The 22,671-nt window shown below is 45.0% G+C and overlaps 2 protein-coding genes across 7 annotated transcripts in view; one reads left to right on the top strand and one right to left on the bottom strand.

Moving 5' to 3' along the window:
- AMMECR1 (AMMECR nuclear protein 1) overlaps positions 1-22,671 on the bottom strand; it is a 241,904-nt gene that overhangs the window by 216,466 nt on the left and 2,767 nt on the right. For all 5 annotated transcript variants that reach the window (XM_054250909.2, XM_054250910.2, XM_008989761.5 and 2 more), the window contains one exon: positions 11,556-11,663. The gene's annotated coding sequence lies outside the window, so the exon portion shown is untranslated. The remainder of the gene's footprint in view (positions 1-11,555; positions 11,664-22,671) is intronic.
- RTL9 (retrotransposon Gag like 9) overlaps positions 1-22,671 on the top strand; it is a 97,370-nt gene that overhangs the window by 55,029 nt on the left and 19,670 nt on the right. The window lies entirely within an intron of this gene.

The following is a 22,671-nucleotide window of genomic DNA, read 5'->3' on the forward strand; positions in this document are numbered from 1 at the left end:
TCCTTCTAAAGCGTCCCCTCAGTCTTCAGAATGAAACCGAAACTTTTGATCTTAATAATTTGGCCCCTCATTCCTTTCTCACTGCATCCACTACCACTCTCCCATGCAGTCACACAGAACTATTTTGGTCACCTGATGACTCTTGCTTTCTTTTGACCCTAACTCTTTGTATATATTATGCTTCCCCATCCTCCACACCCTTTCCTGCCCAGCTTAAATGCTCCTCTTCTGTGCTTTCACAGCATTCATGTTTATCCCAGTGTGTTATAATTTCCTGCTGTCTTGTCTGTTTTTCCCATTAAGCTGGAAGCAGCTTGAGAACTGGGATTGTGCCTTAGTCATCTCTGTACTCCACAGGGCCATAGCACCAGACCCTTGTTAAATCCATGTTTGTTGAATGACTGGCTGAATGAATGAATGGAGTGAATGAGGGAAGACAAAGCTCTCACTTGGAAAGTTTAGTGACATGAGCTGTATGGTATCTGATTCTTGGCTGAAGCTGCTGCAGTTTTTCCCTATGACTACAGTGCTGTAAAAATACGTCTGCACGTGGATAAAGACTGGAAGAGAACTTTCCACACAAAATTAAGAGTTGTGTTAGACTGGTGAGTGATGGATGCTTTTCCCCCATTTTCAAAATGTTCTTTAGGACTGCTTTTGGATTGTTTCAGCAATGTAGACATGGAACCTGGGGCTTTCATGGAGGAACCCACAACCAATATGTATTGATGCCCAATGTACCCTGCTGGGTTCTGGGTGCTGTGGGGAGATGGGTGGGTAAAGGTGACTCATTGTGAATCAGGTTTGCATGGTCAGGAATCTTGCCAATTAGGTTGTATTTGCTGGAATAAAATGAGAACTTTTAGGAATTTTCCAAGCTCCTGGGTTGAGGTATTTTCTTTTTTCCTCCCAAAGCTGGGCAGCAAACAAAGATGGCTTTTGTTTTCAGTAAAATATTCATTCCTCAATTTTGTCCTGCAAAGTGACTTCTGCAGCTTTGGGAATCAGGTTGGCTGAGTGGGGAAACTGATTGCCCATGCTTCATTGGTTTAGAAGTGACCAAAACGTTTGCCTTTTCTGTCTCTTGAATAAAATTTTTAGGAATTTCATCGGCAAAATGATGAAATTGTTCCTTTACTGCTGCAAGATTTCCAAAACTACATATCTTATGTTAACGCAGAAGAGGCAAAAAATGGGAAGCAGACTCAGAGGATGAATACTCTGCTTTAACTGGGTGCCTACTCACTCTGCGTGGTGAGGCACTGTGTTCTATACTTCGGAGATATCTCATTTAAAACTCTCAACTGCCTGTGGGGAAGGGACTGTTATTGTTCTTATGGTAGAGATGGTCAAACTGAGTTTTAGAGAGGCTCAGCTCTGAAATCATGAGACCAGGATTTGTAGCTGAGTTCAGCTGGTTCCATAGACATGCAGCAACCATTTGGCAACAGTGCCTCTAGACTAGTCTGGCTACAAAGGGACAGAGCTATGTATTTATTTTTATTTAACAAGCAGTTGTTTAATGTTTACCATGTGCCAGGCACATGTTAAGTGCTTTACAAGTGTTAGATTATTTACTCCTCATAGACAACCCTGTGAGGAGGTACTATTATTAATATCATTTGACAGGTGAGAAAATGGAGGCACAGGGGGGTTAAATCACTTGCCTGGGGTCAGTCAGGCTAGCATGTGACAGAACCAGAGTTACAATCCAGGTGGCCATGCTCAGGTGTGTGACCCATTACCTCGAGTCTGTGCTCATTAGCATGCTACTCCCTGTGCCCTGTCTACATAGTCTGGCTCAGAAACACTGAAGACATGGGCCTCTTTTTGTAGTTTTGTAACAGGTTTGTACTTTTTAAAGCATTTTCCACCATTAAAGCCCCACGTTCTGCTTCTAACGGTCCTGTGGGGTTGGGAGGAGGGGTACATACATACTTCCGTCCTTCTATAGCAAGACTCGCCTAGAGGCAAGGTTCCCAGTGGTTAGAGCATGCCCATGGTGCCAGATGAACTCAGCTTCAAATCCTGGTCTCATGATTTCAGAGCTGAACCTCTGTGAATGTCTGTATCACCATCTCTGCTGAAGGAAGAGGAAGCTTTCTCCTGATGTCTTCATTTACTTCCAATTTTCGGTGTTTGTGGGAGAGCTGGGTTTCCTCCACAACTAGGTGCTGGGTGGCAAAGGACTTTTGGAGTGTCACCACTTTTTATTCAACAGAGGTTTCAGGATAGCACCTTTCAAAGCAGTCTGTTTGGGGTCACCAGGAACAGAGAGAGTGCTCTTCCCTACCCCGCCCATCCCACCTAGTCCCATCTATCCTTCCCCACTACAAATCCGTCCTTGCAGCATTGCCTCATTCTCCGGAGCCAGACCTAGACAATGGCGGCTGCTCAGCTTGGAGGGAGGGGGAGTAAAGAGGCAGCAGACCCCACCCACCAGCTTGAAAGCTTCATTTGACAGGGGAGGAGGCACATCTGGTTTGGGTTTTCAATTCAATTCAACAATGATTTATTGTGGGCCTGCCAGCTGCAGAGGTTCTGGGCTAGGCTAGGCAGCAAGAGATGCAAAGATAAGTAAAATATTGTCTGTGCCCTTAAAGGAGTTTTCTAGGTTGTAGGGGTGTGCAGACCCAAATAAGCACATTTTTATGTGATAAGCCCTGTGCTGAGCTGCCTACATTATTATGGCTTTGCATCTTCCCAACAGGTTTTGTGATGGAGGTGGGTAAATTATTATCACTTCATTTCACACACATGAGGAAACAGAGCCTCAGAGAGGAAGAGACTGGTCCAAGGTCACATGGTTAAAAAGTGACCAAACCAGTCCTGAAACCATTCCATTCTTCTGCTTCCCAGAGATAAGGAGGAAGATGATGATGACAGAAACACTTACTGGGCTCTGGAGGCCAAGTCTTGTGCTAAGGGGGCTGCAGATATTTCATAGGCAACTTCCAACATCCCATTTAGGCTATGTTGTTATCTCTTTTTCTAGAAGAGAAAATGGAGGTAGCCTCGGGAAGTGATGGAGCTGGAATTTGAAACCAGGTCATTCCAGTCCACCAGCCTGTACCATAAAAGAGGTAGACACAGGCTGCCATATTCAGGGGCAAGAGCAATGAACTGTGCCTGGAAAGGCTTCATACCAGAGATGGCATTTAGATTTGGCCTTGAAGGGTGAGATGTGGTTATGATTGGTAGAGTTGGGAGAGAGGGCCTCCCAGTCAGAAGGGATATTCTAAGCAAAGAACCCAAAGAGATGAGTTGTGGAACATTTTGATTGAGAGGTTGTAGGATCATCCAGCGGGCAGGCAGGGGACTCTGCGTGTAGAGGAATAATGCGAAGTAAACTAGAGAGATTTGCTCGATGGTCTTCCACATTTTTGTCAAGTTGAGGTTATTATTTTTTAATTAAGAGCAGGTACTCTGCCCTAAAGGCTTTTCAAATGATACTATCTTGCAACCCATGAGCAAACACACTCGAGACTCTCACTGTGTACATACTACTGTACTGAGAGCTGCCGTGAATACAAAAGAAAACAACTCAATTCCTCAAGTGTGTGCCGGAGGCCCCCATGTGGTTGAGAAGGCAACACACACACGATCAGGAAAAGCAGCAGCCAGCACAGGCAGTTTGTGATGGGGCCAAATGAGATTTCCCAGCCGTCAGATTTCAAGGAACATGAACGAGAGGAAAGCAGGCAAGCTTAAGGGCGGGTGGCGCAATCAGTGTAGCTGGCGTCAAGGGCTCTGGTGAGGCCTCCCTTCCCCAAACTGCCATGGTCCCCAACCATGTCTTGGCCTCCCAGAGTTTGTAGGGAAGATGGGACATTATGGGATCAGAGACAGCCCATGGGAGCCGGGAAACGGAACTGAGTACCTGATATTCTTGATCCTCCATTTTCTACACTTGGTCTCATTTCCTGGCAGCTCCTCCAGCTGCTGAATTGTATGTCTATGTGTGAGCCGTATTTTAAATTAAGCAGTGAGTGCTTTCAGCTCATCATAAACATGCGAAAAAGCTTCAGCCACGGCCTGAGCCACCCCCGCCCTTTGCACACACAGGCAGCAGCTGGGGCCACTCGACCCCACACTGTAATGTGCATTGCTTATGACTCACCAACAAAAACGACTGTACGTTTCAGTCTCCCTGGGTAGCTGATTCCTAGTTGTGGTGGGAAATCTCAGTTCGAGTTGGAAGGCAAAGGGCCTCAGCCCTGTCCTACTGACTGTGCATTCTACAACATATGGAGTGCCTACTATGTGCAAGGCATTGTGGGTAAGTCCATTAATCTCTCTGGGCTTTCCATTTCCTCAGCTTCAAAATGCATGTAATAATCCTGCCAGCTTTACCTTCCTACCAGGGCTGTGTATCTCAGCCACACTAGTCTTTCCATTTCTGGAATATTCTCAGAGTCTTTTCCTGCCCCAGGGCCTTTGCACATGCTCCTGCCTGGACTGCCTTCTCTCTTGCTTTTGACATGAGAGGCTTCTTCCTAACCTTTCAGTTTCAGTTTAATGCTATCTCCTGACATGGGCCTTCTCTGACCACCCACAGTTAGATGCCTCCTGTCCCTCTTTAACATTCCTTTTATTAGCAATGCTTCCTTAACCCCACTTACCTCTCTGGGTAATTATGTCTTTATATTTTTCTGTCTATGGTATGTCTCTCCCACTGGAATGTAAGCTCCAAGAGGACAGGGACCTTGTCTGTGTCACTTAGCAATATGTCCCTCTCCTCTAGAGTGGTGCTTGGCACATAGTAGGCTGACATAAGCAAAACCATCTGGGAAATATTTTCTTCCTGGGGTTCTTGCCAGACATATGGTTGCTTAGGGAAAGATTATGGCAGAACTGTGTCATTCCATATGAAAAAAAAATCAAGCTAAAAGGGAAGAGTTTGTTGAAAACAGTTCTGTTTTAGAAACCAGTCCTTGGAGTCTCATCGCCAGACACAGTCTTATGAAATTAAACAAAAGAAATAAAAAGCATAAAAAGCTACATTTTTATTGGGTATTTACTATGTGCCAGAAACTGTTCTAATTGTTCTACACAGATCATCTCATTTAATCCTCATCATAACCCATCGATGTCAGTTCTATTCTTAGCTCCATTTAACAGATGAAGGCATTGAGGCTCTGAGATGTTAAGTGCCCAAGGTCACATAGCTAGCAAGAGGCAGAACCAAAAGTTGAACCCAAGGCAGTCTGAGTTCAAGTCCACGAACTAAATTATCTATGCCACCTGTAGACCCCACCTCATGTTACCCTCTATCTCCCACGCCACCACCAGGCACAATTCTACCATGGCATTGGCCATATTGTAGAATAAGGGTTTGTTTACTTGTCTGTCCTTCCTACTAGAAAAGGATCTTCTCAAGTGCAGAGACTGGATCTTCTTAATTTTTGCTTCCCCTGTGCCTGGAAGAGAGCTTGTTCTGGAATAGCTACCAAGGAATATTTGCTGAATGAGCAAATGAGTGAGGGAGTAAGTGAATCCATATTCCTCAATATTTTCAGGGTTCAGGCTTATGGGCTTATGGGTGTTTTCCTGGTCAAGCATAGCACTGGGCACAAGGGTATTCTGGTGGAAGAGGTCACTGTCACCACAGGGTACAAGGAGGACTAACTCTGACTGGGAAAACAAAAGCAGTGCTCTGCAGAGCAAGGCGCTTGATCCAAAAGGTTTCTTTTTGCCATCAGTCTAAAAAGTAGCTGGACCTGTTTAGGACTTAAACAAACTTTCAGTGTTCCAATCCCATCTCAAATCCTTTGCAGAACGAGGCAGGGTGTGGGGGAGGTGGTGGTGGGACAGTTATAAATAAACAAATATCCACAAAGCGGCTGGTTTTTTAAACAGAATTTGCTTCAGTCAGTGTTGCACCACATTTTCCCAATTGGCCTCCACCGTGAGAACAAGTGGGAACTTTCATACTGAATGGCTTTATTTTTATACCGACCAGATGAATGGCAGGAGTTTTGGCTCGGGAGGCAGGTTTCTGATACTCGGCACACAGTTTGCTGCCCTACTGTGCCCTGTCCATCACACACAGCGCCCTGCACAACATATCTACTCATTGCATCTGCTGCCTCAGCCCTTGAAAATAATTGGGTCATTGTTTTGTTACACTAGCGAGAGAGCTGCAAGCCTGTTAGGATTATGTCATTGATATTTGCGTGAAAAGGCAATCATGATATGCTGGTCATTTAACACAGCTGGGAATGCAACTGTGTTGTCATTGTTTAAGGTTCTCATCTAGCCCCTCTGACTTCATTACACAGCCCAGCCAGTGTAAATGGATCACTCTGATGTATGTCACCTTTAAAATGCTTTCTAGTCCTTCAAGGGACCAAGCAGGATTTAACTCTTTTCATGCTCTTGGACTTTGCTGCTTGTAGGCACAGCAGTCTGAAGGTGAGAGATGCTTGCTTTTCATGCATGTGGGAGCTGTACACCCTATTAGCAGGATGCTGTAATACAGTGTCATTTGTTCACTAACTGCTGATCAGAGCCAAAGACAATTTGGCTCAAGAACAAATGAGACCTAATGTCTGTGAGGGAAGACTACGTAGACAGGTCACGCGTCAGAGTTGTGTTGTGACTTCTGTTGTGTGCTAGTTTCAGTAGGACTTGTGCTTTCATTGCAATTGTCAGTATGCTTAAGCAGGGTGCTAATGAAATTCAAGCATATTTGCATTTATTGACAGGTATTACTGATGGCAGAACATCTTAGTTTCACACAAGGAAATGAGTAACATCGATTATAGAAGTATAAACAAAGCTCAAATTTATGTGCCAATTTGTCTATTGCAACTTATCGATCCTCTTCTTCCACTGGCACGCTAGCTGGAGTTTTATGGCATATGGCCATTAAAGTATTCCTCAAAGGAATCTGTTGCATACACCTGTCCATCCCTCTTCTGGTCCTGGTTCTTGCCAAACCAGCTCTCTGCCCTTGCCAACACCTTGAGGTGTGACAGGAAGACCTGACCCAATAAAGGAGGCAGCTAAAGAAATGGAGGGCTTGGATGCAAATCTCCAAATCCCAATGGCCATGGCTATAAGGAACACAGGTTTCTGAAGTTTTCTTGACAACTGGCTCCAACTGCTTTGCCTTCTGAGTGCTTTGGTATTTGTGTTGTTCCCAATTCCTAGTTTTTGATCTGTTTTTGCCTTATGGCTGCAGTTTCCCTTTCTGGAAAAATGGGGCTCTTCCTGTGATCAAATGAGAGAACACACCCAGACTTGGCATGGTGCCTGCACAGAGCCAGTGCTCAACAAATGGTAGCTGTCATCTACTTTTCCCTGTCCAGGTTTCTCCTGGTTCTGTTCTCTGTACCTCTAGTAATGGCCCAGAACCAGGAACTGTTCCTTGCCCTGACTGGCAAGTCACATTATCTGGCCCTGAGAGAAGCTGGGCTTCCTTTTCTGGCAGCCTTCTGTTGTCATTACCTGTTGCCATGTGCCACTCATTGTAACACAGGCAGACCTCTGCCAGTTGCTGACATTAACCTATTGAGTGCTGGCAGAGAAGAATAAGTTTGCAGACTGGAATTTGCATGTCTGGGCCAGATACAAGACTGGGAGGCAAAGCCATATTTACCTGTCCTCCCCAGTTGTGAGCAAATCACCCACATTCTGGTTAAAACCAGATGTTTCACACCCATTACTACAATGCCACACGTCAAACAGTTGCTTACATGGAACATAAAGTGGTTTTCACATCAGAAATGTAACCTGCAGGTCACTTCTCAAATTTCCTAGCAGCAACTAAGACACCTGGAGTATTTTTCCCTTAAAAATGACAACCTTGTTTGGGCTTTTATAGGGACTTTAATATGGAAGTCCTGGGATAACTTATCTGCTCTTTCCAAGAGGGTCTCTGATGGCTTTAATTCGCAGGGAGTTAATATATTGGCAAAGATAAGAGATCTTCCCCAAACTCACCTGCTCTTTGAAAATGCTATTGATTCAGTTGCCTTGGCGAACAGCCAATCCAAACATTAAAAAAGAGACAGAGAACGCAGGAATCCTAAATGCTATTCTTAGTGCATGTCCAAACAAGAAATAGGGGCTGAGGGGCAAAGAACAGAAACGGGAGAAAAGACAGTTTTTGTAGCCTAGGCTGTGAATAGATCCCACCTCATCGTGTCCTGTACCCTGCAGGCTCATAAAGAGGAAAGAGGAGGCCAGGCGGGGTGTCTTACACCTGTAATCCCAGCACTTTGGGAGGCCGAGGCAGGCAGATCACCTGAGTTCAGGAGTTCAAGACCAGCCTGGCCCACATGGTGAAACCCTGACTCTACTAAAAATACAAAAATTAGCTGGGTGTGGCACACACCTGTTGTCCCAGTTACTTGGGAGGCTGAGGCAGGAAATTCACTTGAACCTGGGAGGCGGAGGTTGGCTGAGAGGCTCTCCAGGCTGGCAGGTCACACCAGAGCCAAGAGTGAAGGGTCAGTCCAGTAAGGTCAGTGCCATGATCAGTTCTCAACCACTTTAACTCAGTTTTTCTGTTGCTGCTTGTTTGGTTAGTGGTGCATTTGTTTCTACCCATTTTGGAGAAGGGTAGGAAAGGAACTAAGATGACCAACTATTCTATATGTGTCAGGCACTGCACTTGTATTTTCAGACACTTATTAACATTCTGATGAACTCTCTCAGGTACAGCAACTGTGTGGTTATGATGGGAAACAGCAGCTTCTCTCTATGCATTCACTGGGAATGGTTTGTTCTGATCACGCTAATTTTTCCAGTACTTTCAACATAACGTGTTGCTTGGCAAGAGACAGGTGTTTAAGTGTTGAGCCAGTTCTTATTTGGAATAGTCTCTTCCTCGTTCCCCTCTCAGGCAGATTCTAAAGGGTGGCTGTAGTTTTTTATGACATTTTGCTAAAGATACACATTCATTAATTCATCAAATAGCATTTGTGAGACATTGTTATGAGCGAGGTGTTGTGCTATGATATACTTTATATACCATATCTTATTTCATCCTCACTACAAAGGTGTGAGGTAGGTACTATCATCTAAAGTTTACAATGAAGATACTGAGGCTCAGGAAATATATTGCAAGGTCAGACACAGTAAGTTGAGAGCTAGAATTCAAACCCAGGTTTATCTCAGTCGGTTACACTATACTTCCTCCACATAGCACCGTTTGGACCCCTTAAAGCTCTTGAGAACAAAATTCATCCTTATGAAAGTTTTCTTACTCCACTTTTTGCTGATAGTTACTACTGCTGCTGCTGCTGCTGCTATTGCTGCTGCTACTACTATTAGTACTACTGCTACTGTTTTTCCTCTATTTATCCAGAACTGCATTTTCCAGTACTCTTAGGTGCTTTGAACCCAGCTACCAGCTGTAGAGTTCGAACCCAGGCCTGCATGAGTCCATTGCACCCATTCCACTTTTCTGCACTGCTTGTAATGTAACACAAGAGATATGGGACATCCATAACTCAGGTAGCTTATTGACTGCAAGCTTAACATTCACTCACCAAACATTTATTGAGCATATATTACATGCGCAAACTATGGCTCCTGCCCTGGAGTTGTTCATAAGATCTTCCAGGCAGACAGCTATGGGAAGAATACATTTGAATTTATTAAATCTACCTCATGCAAAAAACCAAGCGTGACCTATAATTAGAAATAGCATCTCAGAGTATGTGTATATAAGGTCCTGTAAAAGGTCTGAAAGAGAGGCCTGGGTTGGTAGTGAGAACGAGAACAAGGAGCAAGAAGGTTCTGCAACCAACCCAATAACTACGCGGGTGTTGTTCTCTTCATCTCTCTGCGCTTCTGTTTCCAGATGAAGGACCTCAAAACAATAGCCATAGTCACCATTTATTGACTATTTTACTGTTAACCAGGCAGTATGCTAGGTGGTTTTGATTTAGTCTTGACAACCAGTATTCTCGCTTTCCCTTTTCTACAGCTGAGGCTCAGATGCATTACATAATGTCTAGGTCACACAGCTCTTCACTGACTAGTTGTTTCTATGTCAGAATCCAATTATAATCAGTGAGTTGTATCGCCTCCCTTGCCTCCTGACCCAACTCCCAAGTCAAGTATTCTCTACGTCACCTGAAAATTAAAATCAAAATCAAAATCAAGGATAATATTGTTCAGCTGAGCCAAGAGGATAAACATTAGAAATGGCAATTCTTAGGTAGAAATGTTGCCAGGAAGAGCTATAGAAAGCATAGAAAGGGAGTTAATGATGCAGGTGGGGGGGTTGCGTGTTGATGGGTAATTGTATCCTGGCCAGCTCTTACCTTCTTTCTTCACTTTCCCACTCCACAATTTCTCAGGCTTCTCTAGAGACCACAACCCATCTAGAGACAGCCTGTGCTGCCACAGGAGGGCACCAGGCCAGGAATGGCAGGCCTAGGGTAGTGGGGCTCTGGGCTGGGAACCATATATAACCACTTTAATGAAAACCAGCCTTGGCCAAAAGCCTTGTCATTTCTTGCTTCTTCAAATGACCTAGTTACTTGAGAGATGCCTAGCCTAACAAATACAACAACAATACAGTAACAGTTGCCCTATAGTGAGTACTCACTATGGGCCAGGGCCTGTACTAAACACTCACTAATTCATTTAATCCCCACACAGCCCTACAGGAGCAAGTACTATTATTTCCCCCACGTCACAGAGCAGGCATCAGGCTAAGAGAGGCTAAGTCATCTGCTCAAGATCATATAGCTGGTTGCAGCTGGAATTTGAAGCCTAAAGCATCTAGTTCCAGGGCCTGAACTCTTTAATTCCTATATTTAATGAAGGTCTGTTGAAGGAATAAACAGATGAATGAATGGACGAATGTATTAGTTAATTTCACATCACTTTAACAAACATTTACTGAGTGCTCTGTGTCTGCTCCACACACCTTGCATGGCCCCTGCCCTCCATGGGCTCACAAAAGCACTCTCTATTGTGGCTTGTTTTCTTCCAGAGAGAAGTAATTTGAATGTCTTGAACAGCAGTTTTTAATGATGCTATTAAATTTAACCTAAAGCGGGGGTTGTGCACCGGTGAGCAAAGTGTTTCAAATGAGAATGTGTCTTTGATTAATCATTGATTCAGCCAAAGAATAGTTACTACCAGAAACGGAGCTGCAACTCCTATTATATTAGCTAACTCTTCTGCCATCTATCACGTCTCTATCTTGCCGAACCCTCCCACGATACAAAAGTTATCTGTACCCTAATGGACAATTATCCCATCCATCATTCCTGCTGGTCTTGTTGATTGCTGGCAGTCTAGTTGCCCACGGAGGAGACTTACAAATAGTCACGACCAATGATGCACTTGAAAACTGCTCATTTTTAGACATTTTAAATCTCTGTGGAATGAATTCTTTTGCAGGCTGTTCTTCAGCTGCATTTGCTTTGTTGGTTATGTAAGAGGAAATAAGAATTCCTTACCTCTGTGTGAGACATGGCGTATGAATATTTTAAAATTCCTCTAGGCAGCAGCCCTATATATATTTGTTAAAATGACGAAAGAATGAAGTAAACATAGCTAGAGTAATTCCAGAACAGCCTTCGTACCTGGAGCTTGGGTGGGTAGTCATCATGTCAGGGTAGCCACCATCTTCCTTTTCAAGTACTTTGTTGAGAGTCCCAAGTTGATTAGGGTCAATGTGAGGACTCCTGGTGCTGAAAATAGGGATTGAGTGGGCAATTAGAGATGCCTGTTGAATTCCCTGGGACTATTGCTATGAGATTTGAGGGCAGAAATGCCCCCCTCTCCCGTGGCCTACCCTAAGCATGGTAACACATTTAACTTTTTATTACGACAACCACCATGCCCAGTAAAATCAGAGTCACTGGTTGCCCAGGGCAAAAACCCAAGAGTTGTAGTTCACTCATCTTTATTTCTCACCTCTACATTCAGTCAGCCACTAAGTCTTGCCAAGTGTATTTCCTGAGCATTCCCTGAATGTGATCCATTTTCTCCATCCCTACTGCCAGGACTTCAGTTCAGGACTCCTCCCACCTCCAGTCATCTCTTGCCTTGATTCCTACAATACCTTCCTGTTTTCTCACCTCCTCTCCTTTCCCCTCTGTGACCATTCTCCCCAAAGTGGCCTGAGTGATCTTTCAAACTCATATCATTTCACACCTCCACCCCCTCCACTTAACAGTTGTAAATAGCCTTACAACACCTGAGACTAGAGGCTCTCAAAACGTGGGTCCCGGAGCCAGCAACACCAGCATCTCTGGCAACTTCTTAAAGTGAGAATACGTACTTATTAGAGTACCTCCTGAATCAGAAACTCTGCAAGTGCCCACCTGACTCTGTGTTCAACAACCCTCCAGGTGATTGTGATGAGCACTCAAATTTGAGAACTGGCCTCCTAGAGCCATCGTTCTCAGTCCTGGCTGCACATTCAAATAAATCCGTGGAGCTTTTAAAAGTTCTAACGCCTCTCCTGCAGACTAATTAAATCAGTTTCTAGGGGTGGGATCCAGTCATAGGTATTTGTTTTTTTAAAAGTTCCCCAGGTGCTTCTAATATAGAGTCAAGGCTGAGAACTATTGCTCTATAGGATGAAGCCTAAACTGCTTAGCTTGGCATTTAAGGTCTATCTCTTTGGCCATACTCCCCTCCCCCACCATGCTCTTGCTGGTTCATTCTAGAATTAAATCATAGGGAGTCATTTACAATTCTCGTAGAGCCACACATGTGGCTCTTTTACCTCTGTGAATTTGCACACCTCCCACCGCTGTGCCCATCCCTTCCTCCCTCCCTTCACCCAGCTAACACCTTCTCATCCACACACAAAGCTTAGAAGACATCTTTAAGGAACAGTTGCCCAGGCCGGGCGCAGTGGCTCAAGCCTGTAATCCCAGCACTTTGGGAGGCCGAGGCGGGTGGATCACGAGGTCAAGAGATCGAGACCATCCCGGTCAGCATGGTGAAACCCCATCTCTACTAAAAAAATAAAAAAAAAAAATTAGCTGGGCATGGTGGCGCGTGCCTGTAATCACAGCTACTCAGGAGGCTGAGGCAGGAGAATTGTCTGAACCCAGGACGCGGAGGTTGCAGTGAGCCGAGATCGTGCCATTGCACTCCAGTCTGGGTAACAAGAGCGAAACTCCATCTCAAAAAAAAAAAAAAAAAAAGGAACAGTATTCCCTGCAACTCCAGTCCGGGTTCGATGCCCCTCCTCTGTACTCCCACAGTGTCCACAACATGGCACTGGACACATTGTCTTGTTCTTCTCTGGTTGCTTTCTGCTTCCTCTACCAGTCTGAGAGGTAGGATCCCCAGCCTGGCACACAGTAGATGTTCTATAATTCTGTATATCTTGTTCCCTCTTTTTGGAGTGACCTTCTGTGCCTTGTCTGTGGTCTTCAGGATGCAGCTCAGATATCACTTCTTGAGACTCTTAGCAACAATTTAAATGTAATTTGATCCTAGCCCTTAGCACACCGGGCTATCAGGGTACCATAGTCTGTTTACTTATCTGCCTTCCTCACTGAGCTATGTAAGTAAGTTGAGTTTGGGGATACAGTCTTGTACATTCTCGTATCCCAGCTCCTAACATAATGACTAACACATTACAGGTACTCAGTAGCCTTAACCATCTGCAGAATGAATAACTGAATCAATGATGACCTTTTCCTCTTCTCCATATCTTCTGCCACTATTTCTGTCCAGGCCCCCATTGCTTTATTGCAATAGCCTCCTGACAAATTCCCATCTCTTCTTTCTCTGATTCCATCTGAACACTCCCCTCTTTCCAAGATGTGGCTTCCTAAAACCACAGTCACCCTATCCCTCCCCTACTCAAACAATTTCAGTCAGTCATTTATTGTCTGCAGGGCAAATATCAATGTGGCATTCCAGATCCTTCCTTCCCAAGAGTGGTCTGCTTTCACAACCATACCTCCCCACGTTCCCCTATGGAAGACCAGCCACATCATCTGTGGGTCCTGGTGCAAAATGAATATGTGGAACTCTAGGTTAAAAATTAATCAAGGATTTCCAGATGGTGGCAAAGCAGAGCATTAAACCAAGCATGAGGCTCTTCTGAGTACAGGGTCCTATGTGCCAGCACAGGCCTGCCCCTACGTGTATCCAGCACACTGCCCAAATGCACTTGCTCCTCCTTCAGCTGCTCTGTAGGTTGACTTTCTCCATGGCTTTTGTCAGGCCGTTCCATCTCTTCTACCCCACTGGCCAATTCAAAGTTTTTCTTCCCTGTAGATCCACCCTGTTCTTCAAGACTTCATTCTTGAAGTTCTTCAAGTCTCATTTCCTACTGTTCCAGACCACAGTAGTTTCTATCACACAGCCTGATATTAATAATTATTTTTAGATGTATGTAGTCTTGCTTCTCTACTGAATTTTAAGCTACTTGAGGGCATGGACTCTATTTTGTTCATCTTTATTTTATTTTTATTTTCAGTCCTAGCATAGCACTTTGTAATCATCTCACTTGTTGAATGACTCAGGGAAGAAATAATACAACTCCAGTCACTGAGTTTGCCAAAAAACAGTAGACACTGAAAACTTATTTGAATCCCTCATTATAACCTATGTAACATTGAAGGAGTCACCTCACTTCTCTGAGCCCTAACTTTGCCATCTATAAAAAGATGATACTTAAATAAAAAGGTTTTTTTTTGTTGTTGTTGTTTGTTTTGAGACAGAGTCTCGCTCTGTTGCCCAGGCTGAAGTGCAGTGGCACGCGATCTTGGCTCACTGCAACCTCCGCCTCCTGGGTTCAAGTGATTTTCCTGCCTCAGCCTCCCAAGTGGCTGGGATTATGGGCACGTGCCACCGCACCTGGCTGATTTTGTATATTTAGTAGAGATGGGGTTTCACCATGTTGGCCAGGCTGGTCTTGAACTCCTGATCTCTAGTGATCCACACATCTTGGCCTCCCAAAGTGCTAGGATTACAGGCTTGAGCCAGCATGCCTGGCCAAAAAATCTTATTTATTTTGTTAGTATCTTGTTCTTTGCTAATCTTTTGTTTTCAAAATCTTCTTTTGTTTTTTAATACATATAAAATTATTTTATATTTTATATCACCTAATTGCAATACCTGAGATCTTTAAGGACCTGATTCTGTTTTCAATGTTTCTGGCTTCACTGTGTGCTTTATGATTTTGGAATATGAGTTCATGTTCAACCTGACTTTATCCTTGGGAATCCTATGAAAACCAGGTTGTGGGTGTGTTCTTCCAGGGAGGATTTGTGTTTGGTTCTTCCAGGTGCTTCAGGGCACTATTAATCCAGGACTTCTTCCAGTAAATTGTTTAGTCCTAAAGGCAAGGGCCATATTTTCTTTGTCTATATGACGCCAGGGTTTAACTCAGGGACTTGTAAATGCCCAACATATATTTGTTGATTGAATGGATGAATGAATACAGCACTTTACCAGCCTCTCTTGGAAGCCCAATAAGAATTGTGGTCTCTGGTATTAACAAAGAACAGTAGCCACACCAGGAAAATAATAATTACTAACATTTACTGAGCAACTTCTATGTGTCAGGTATCATTCTAAGTGCTTTGTGTGTATTAACTCATTTATCTCTCACTATGGTGCTGTGAGGTGGGTTAATATTATTATCTTCACTTTACAGAGACGGCACGAGACCCAGATAGGCTGAATAACGTGGCTAGGGTCACATAGCTAGTGAATGGCAGAACACATATATAAACCCAGGCACCTTAGAAACACATTTACGCACTACCCTGTATTAGAGAAGAGATCGACAGTAGTGACAGAAGCAATTAGAGTGGAAATTTTCAGTACTGCCAAAACTATGAGAGCCATATAGGCCACACCAGCCATGAGAAGGAACTTGGCATGGTCTTGTGTTGTCAGTTAACCCTTTTATATAGGGTTTTCATTTCCCAACTAGAAAAGGAGTAGTTTGAAGGCAGGAACTATGAATTACAGCTCTTTGAAATGTTCAACATAGATTTGCTGAGGGAAGAAATGAATGTTTTGAAATTAAACACAGGAGTGCTTTGAATAAATTACTTTGCATCTTGTATGTGAAACTGAAATTGGTGAGAAATCTTTCACCTTGTGTTAAAAACTAAAAATGTGTAGGTGTGGCCATAACGTGGCTGGTTATGATGATACTTTGCATGTGTACTAGTGTATGATTCTCAAGACTCCCTGAGAAAAGGAATGAAGAAGCTTGGATTTTACCTTCATAGGCCTTGAGACTGTCAGGAATCAAAGGGTACTCTTTGTAACCCATTCCTTTGGCTGCTCTCCAAATCTAGGAGGACACGGAGGAAAGGGGGCTTCATTTTCTGTCTTTGCCAAGATCAGGAAAGAATTTGTGAACTCTCAGTAAACATTCTGGGCCCTCTCTCTAACACTTCTTTGGTAGAATAATATCTCCAGTTTACACCAATCTTGGTTCAGTATTTACCTGGGGATTTGCAGTGATCATGTGGACAGGGCTCCAACATGAAGTGAAGGTTCATGAGAAGGAAAATGAGGGGAAGGCTGTGTGTGTGTGTGTGTGTGTGTGTGTGTGTGTGTGTGTGTGTGTGTCGGCTGAGGGATGAACATGGGAGGAATACCAGGATTTTGAAGCAATGAGAGGGGGATTGGGAGAGAGAATGTTGAAGAAGAAGTAACTCACCAGTTCACATGGGCTCCTTTTCAAGGGCTTTTCTTTATATAAACAATTTGCCTGGTTCCAGTTAGAAGCCCCCATTGGGCAATTAGCTCCAATTTGGCAATTCATTCTTAATTTGGCTTTTTTTTATGGGCGGGAGGGAGGGCTGACAGTTAAAAGGGTGATGGGAAGAACTTTGGTACCCTGGTGTGAAGACAGATCCAGGGATCAGAAGTTTGCCCTGATGACTTTGCCAATGTGCTCATGGCACCTGTCCTGCTGGGGGGCATAGAGCAGGACCTTCTTTCTCATATGCCCTTGACAGATCAGGACTCACTGCTAAAAATCCCCTGGGGAAGTCATTGCTGAAGACTCCTCAACATGTGGTGCATGTTAGGTTTGAGAAGCAGATGGAACATTTAGACAGCTGGCAAGGTCTGGGATGCCAGGAGAGATTTGGGAGTTAGAAGCACATAGGTGAGAGTTGATACTTTCCAAAGGGAGTATATAGAAAGAAAAGCAGAGGAAAGGGCTTATGGAGTCATCACAGCCTGGGTCATGGGAACAGGGCTTGGGAGTAGCAAGAATTTGGGGAGGGTTACATGTTTATTCACCCATTCACGGGTGAATGTTGAATGTTTATTCAACATTTCTTGAACTTAATGCCAGATAATGAGTTGAAAAGGAAGCTGGGGATTTAAGAGGGAGAAGAGTTAAGAGGGGATCCCTGGGTGGATCCAGATGAAGGAGAAGGGAGGGGCTAAGTGCCTACTCTCCCTCTTGTCAGGAGAGCACATCTGTTAACACAAAGCTGCATCTGTATCTCAGCCAACTCTCTTCCATTTCATCCCCTCCTCTCTACCCACACTCACAAGACAGGAGCCACAGGGCGGCTTCCTACTCCCTTGTACCACTCCACCCCCCACCAGGTTCCTTCTAGGCACTTAGCTGCGGCATCAGCAGCACCCCTTCTGAGGGATCAGGCAATCCCCAAGGGTGAGGGGTGGTGGTGGTGGTGGTGGTAGGGAGGGTTGATAGCTTCAAGAGAAGAGCTGGAGAAAGCGCTCTGTCTGGCTGTAATTAGCCCCAGCTGCTGTTGTGAGGCAGCGCTGGGGGCTGTCAGGAGTGTAAATGCATGTGTATGAACCTGTGTGCGTGGCACCTCATTGCTATCACTCTATTTTTCACTGTATTGTGTGCTGGCTGCAGCCTTGCTGCTCTGCAACCCCTTCTGTCCCTGAGGATCTCGAAAGACAGAGTGTTCCACAGGCAGCACCAGCTTGAATCACTAATGCTGTTAAGCAGGAGGACAACAAATATAGGCCCCCATATGTCCTGGATATGCAAGTCCCTGCTCTCTCTTTCCCGACTCCCGCTTCCTGAATGTTTCCAAGTGAGTGAAGTCCCAGCACTTGAAATTAGCAACACCTCACTCCTGCACAGCCTTTTGGCAAAGAGCTTTCACAGCTGCCATGTCATGCATCCTCAGATGTGTCTAGGGGCAGCATTTCACAGGTGAGGACCCTGCAGTTCAGGGAGGTGGAGAGATTTGCACAGAGTAACCCAGACAGTCAGTGGCAGACTTGTGTCCAGGAAGCAAGTCCTCAACCTCCTGGCCTGGTGGCCCATCTCAGAGCACCGCCAAGAGGACTGCTCCTGGGTGGCTCCAGCTGCTGCTATCTGTGAGCTTGTGAGAATCTGTCAGCTGTGGCTCCAAGAACTGCCTCAGTGATTGCCGAAAACACTGAGGGTGCTGAAAATCAGGACCCTCAAGCTAAGCCTGGCCTCAAATAGTTTATTGAGTACCTTCTATGTGCCTACCACTGTGCTAGTGCTTATGGGATATGCAACAGGGGTATTGCATAGTCCCTATCCTCGAAGAAATAATAACTTGAATGGGGAGACAACCCTTAGATACCAAGTCCAAAAGCAATTCCAAGGACTTCTGTCTCTTCTAACCAGTCTGTGGTCAGCGACAATGACACAGGAACCCCTTCTGAATTCATCCCTCTTATCCCAGCCCTGGGGTAGGAGGGGATCAGAGGATGACTAGAAAGGGTAATGATGCAGGGCAGGGAGATGGGGGAAGAAAGGGAAGAACTGAAGTTCCTAATAAACCCCAGGTACATGATGAAGTTTATATATTATATATAGGTCATTTGTATTGTGCTTATTATCATACATGTACATGAACATATACATGCAAACACATACACAATCACTTTCCAGGGATTGACACATCTATTCGGCTCACTCCCAATCATGAAAAGAGCTTAGGACAGTGGCACTTAGAAAGCACTGAGTGAGTGTTAACTAGCCTTCCTTCTTATCATCATCTTCATTGTCATTATCTGCATATTATATACATTATGTCATTTATTTCTTCTAACTATAGGAGGTAGCAACTATTATTTTTATTTCCAGTTTACAAATGAGGAAACCCATACCTTATTTTATCCAAGCTTGTGGGTACTGAGAATATAAAGAAGAATTCATTATGGTTCTAGGCAAACTTTGGGGCCCTCCCTATCTAGTGGGAAGGAGCGAGGCACACATAAGCTCTCATGGTCCAATGGGTGCTGTGGTAGAGGAACATACCTGGGGAAGTTGAGGAAGGCTTCACGAATGAAGGAGGCTTGAGGGGCATCTTGAATGAAGGCAGGTTTTGTCATGAGGAATAGTGGAGGAAGGGGAAGCACATTCCAGGCAGAGGGAGCAGTATCTGTGTGACAGGGCCTAGTGCATGTTCCAGAGGGCAGGGCCGTCGTGGCTGGGTGCACCACAGGCAGCAGCAGAAGGGGAGTGGATGAGTGTTTGGGGTCAGCTATTCAGAGCCCTGTTGGCCAAGCTGAGGGTTTTGTTCTGTGAGCAACAGGGAGCCACTGGAGCTTTTTATTAAGGCAGACTCGGTACAGACCAGGAAGACAGTCCTTACTGCACCAGAGTGGGGAAGCATTACAGGGAAGAGAGGCCAGCTGCAGGCGGACCAATTGGGAGACCATCTCCAGGGTGCAGGCAAGAAGCAGAACAGGCTCTGAACCACGACCGGCAGTGAGAGGCAAGAGGAGGGGACACTTGGGGTATATATCAATAGGTAGAAACCTCAGGGCTGGCTGTCATGGGGGTCGAGGAGAGGGAAAAGGTGGCAAGGACCCTGAGGTTCCAGCTTGGGTCCGTGGCGATACTGTCAACTGAGGCAGGGAACACAAGACTGTCAGTAGAGAGGGGGAGTGAGGGGAGATAGGTGACTTGTTGGGTTTGGGGTATTGGACAGTGGACATGTCCAGCAAGAAACGGAATCGTGGCTTTGAGCCCAGGCCAGACATGGGGGCTGGAAAGCCACCACGGTCAAGGGGTATTGGTTGACTTTATGGGACTGGATGGGGTTTCTCTTCTCCTGTTTTATTCTTCCAGGGCAAGGGCTGGGGACGGAGTCAGGTGAGCCAAAGTATTTAAGGAGGGAGGTGGTGGGGGACACCAGCCCAGAATGAGAAGACACCCTTCTTTAGACCTTCCCAGAAATATCCCCTTCCCCTCATGCTCATGGTCCTTGTTCCAGGGCTTCACTCAGGCCAGTGATATGAGGAAGGGAGTGGGGGAGGAAGGAAGGAAAGGGAGGAAAGAGGGAGGGACAGAGGGAGGGAAGAAGGAAGGAGCTCTGTGCACAAAAATTGTGCCCGTGCAGGAGCCATGAAGCAAGGACAGGACAGTCACTTCAGCTCTGGAGTTCTTTAGTGTAGTATTGTCTTCTAACAAAACCTAATAGATTAACAGCTGTGGATTTGGGACAGCAAGTACAAAGACCACAAGTCTGCAGTGACCCCTGGAACACTCAGTGCCAGCGACTGCGTCTACACTGCTGCAGAGCTGGGAGCACATTCATGACAGCATTTTTCAAGCTCCTCTCTGTGCAAACTACAGCCGGTCTCCTAGGAGTCCTAACACTTTAATTAGACCTAGCAGGTCCCAGAACAAAATCCCACAGTCCCATAAATCTATAGCAACAAGTTAGGCATGAGAGCTTTAGTTACACTCTGGATGTAAGAGAATCCAAACTGCCCCTTTCTTTCTGAGTCTCTGAATGACCCTTGACCAATCCCTTTACCAGAAATATTTATCCGGGTTAGCCTTGGTCTCTGAGACCTTGAGGACTTCTACTGATTTCTCTGTTAAATCCCTGGAACTACAACAATAATAGTTCTGAAAACTTTATACTCATCATCTCGTTTATTCCTCACAAATATTATAAATCCTATTTATATATGTATAATATTTATAGTAATAAGAGTAGCAGATATTTTGCTGAGGTGAGTCATGTTCTAAACAGGTTACATGATTAATAATTCCACATGAGCAACACTATGAGGTATCATTACTGTCTCCATTTCACAGGTGAAGAGCAAGTCACAGAGAGATTAAGTTGTTCAAAGTCACACAGCCTGTAAGAGACTTAGACTGAGAAGGAAAGCCTGCCATTGTGGCTCCACTGTGCTATTAACCAGTAACGTCTTCTGTAGCCCCAGCTAGCTCAAAATGGTTCTCAGTGAAGAATTGCTGTGCGTTTTGCACCTTAGGCTGGTAGCACTGCTGATTTAGATCTGCAGTCTAGATAACTGAAACTACTCAGGGTCTTTGTGAAGTAGCTTAGGAGATGCTGCTTGGGAAAGACAGGGTCAGGACTTCTAAGGCATTTCCATGTGCTTTTGGAGAGTCAGGAGGTAGGCTGGGGTTCATTATGGGACCCAGCTTTGTGACTTTCCTCCTCAACCCTTACCCCCATTCCCCAAGATAGAGTGCACTGTTTCTTAAGGCATGGCTTGAGGAGAATCCTTTAAACATGAAGATTCTAGGGCTGAAACACAAACCCACTCTATAGAGATAGCTGCTGGAATATGCATTTTAATTTTAAATAATAAGGCATTTAATTTTAAATAATAATAAGGCATTTTAATAAACTCTCAGGCTGAATTACTTGAGAACCATCAAAGTCTACATTGACAGGATATAGGCTTGTCTTCTGATTCTAGAAGTACCATAAACCTGATGAGGGGTGCTTCCCACTCCTCTTTTCTGCTGAGCAGAGAAGCAGGGAGGACTAGAATGGAGGGAACATGCTGAGGGCATGCCCGCACAGAAAGCTGAGCTCCTTCTTGTCACCACACCCCTTGAAAGAGTGAACTCTGTATCCCCAGGAGAGGATGGGGAGGGACAGAGAGAGGAAGCTATGGAAAGCCTCTGGAAGCCTTAGTACCCTGGGGCCCAGACAGGGGAGTCCCCTGAGGGAGGGAGAGAGTGGGGCTGTTGGAAGGGGAAAGTAGCTATGGACCAGCAGCCTTAGGAGCTGAGAGTCACAGTGGGAGTGACCGTGGCTTCAGAGTGATGCCACAGCTGCAATGAACTCTACAGCAACCAGAGACTCACAGTTTTCTGTAGGGCTCCTTTTGTTTTATTAGCGCTTCAGGAGCTGGATCCTTCTGGACCCTGCTCTCCCAGAAGTGATTCCATTTCACCACTAGGAAATGGGTAGCAAAGCTCAGTCTGTGGTTGGGGAAAGCAAAGGAAAAGATTTCATGATTCTTCAGCAGTGAATACATCTATTTAGTGAGATGTGGGATGGAATGGATCAAAACTAGTGAGAGGAAAGGCTTAGAAATGTTCTCTAGTGGGACTGGGAGGAAACGGTGAGAAGGTGACCTTAAATGAAGGAGATAGTGAGTCCCTGACACCTGCAGTTGGGAGACTTGCACTGAGTGGGACGATCTCCTGCTATAACGTATCCTCAGGCAATGAAGCATAAGCAGAGAGCCAGGAATGTTAATCATTGCTGATTTTTGTTAAGCATTTCCTTCGTACTAGGCACTGCACTGGGCTCTACGTGCATCATCTCATTCAGTCTTTACAACATTATATGAAAGCTCTTACTACTGTGCCCATTTTACAGATGAGGTTTAGATAGCTTATACCACTTGCCCAAGGCCACGCAATTAGTAAGTGGCAGAGCCAGAATTGGCACCCAAGTGGTCTTAATCCAAAATCGCATCTGCTAGGGCTTAGGAAGGGGCCCACAT

The sequence above is a fragment of the Callithrix jacchus genome, chromosome X, assembly GCF_049354715.1.
Source record: "Callithrix jacchus isolate 240 chromosome X, calJac240_pri, whole genome shotgun sequence".
NCBI lineage: Eukaryota > Metazoa > Chordata > Mammalia > Primates > Cebidae > Callithrix > Callithrix jacchus.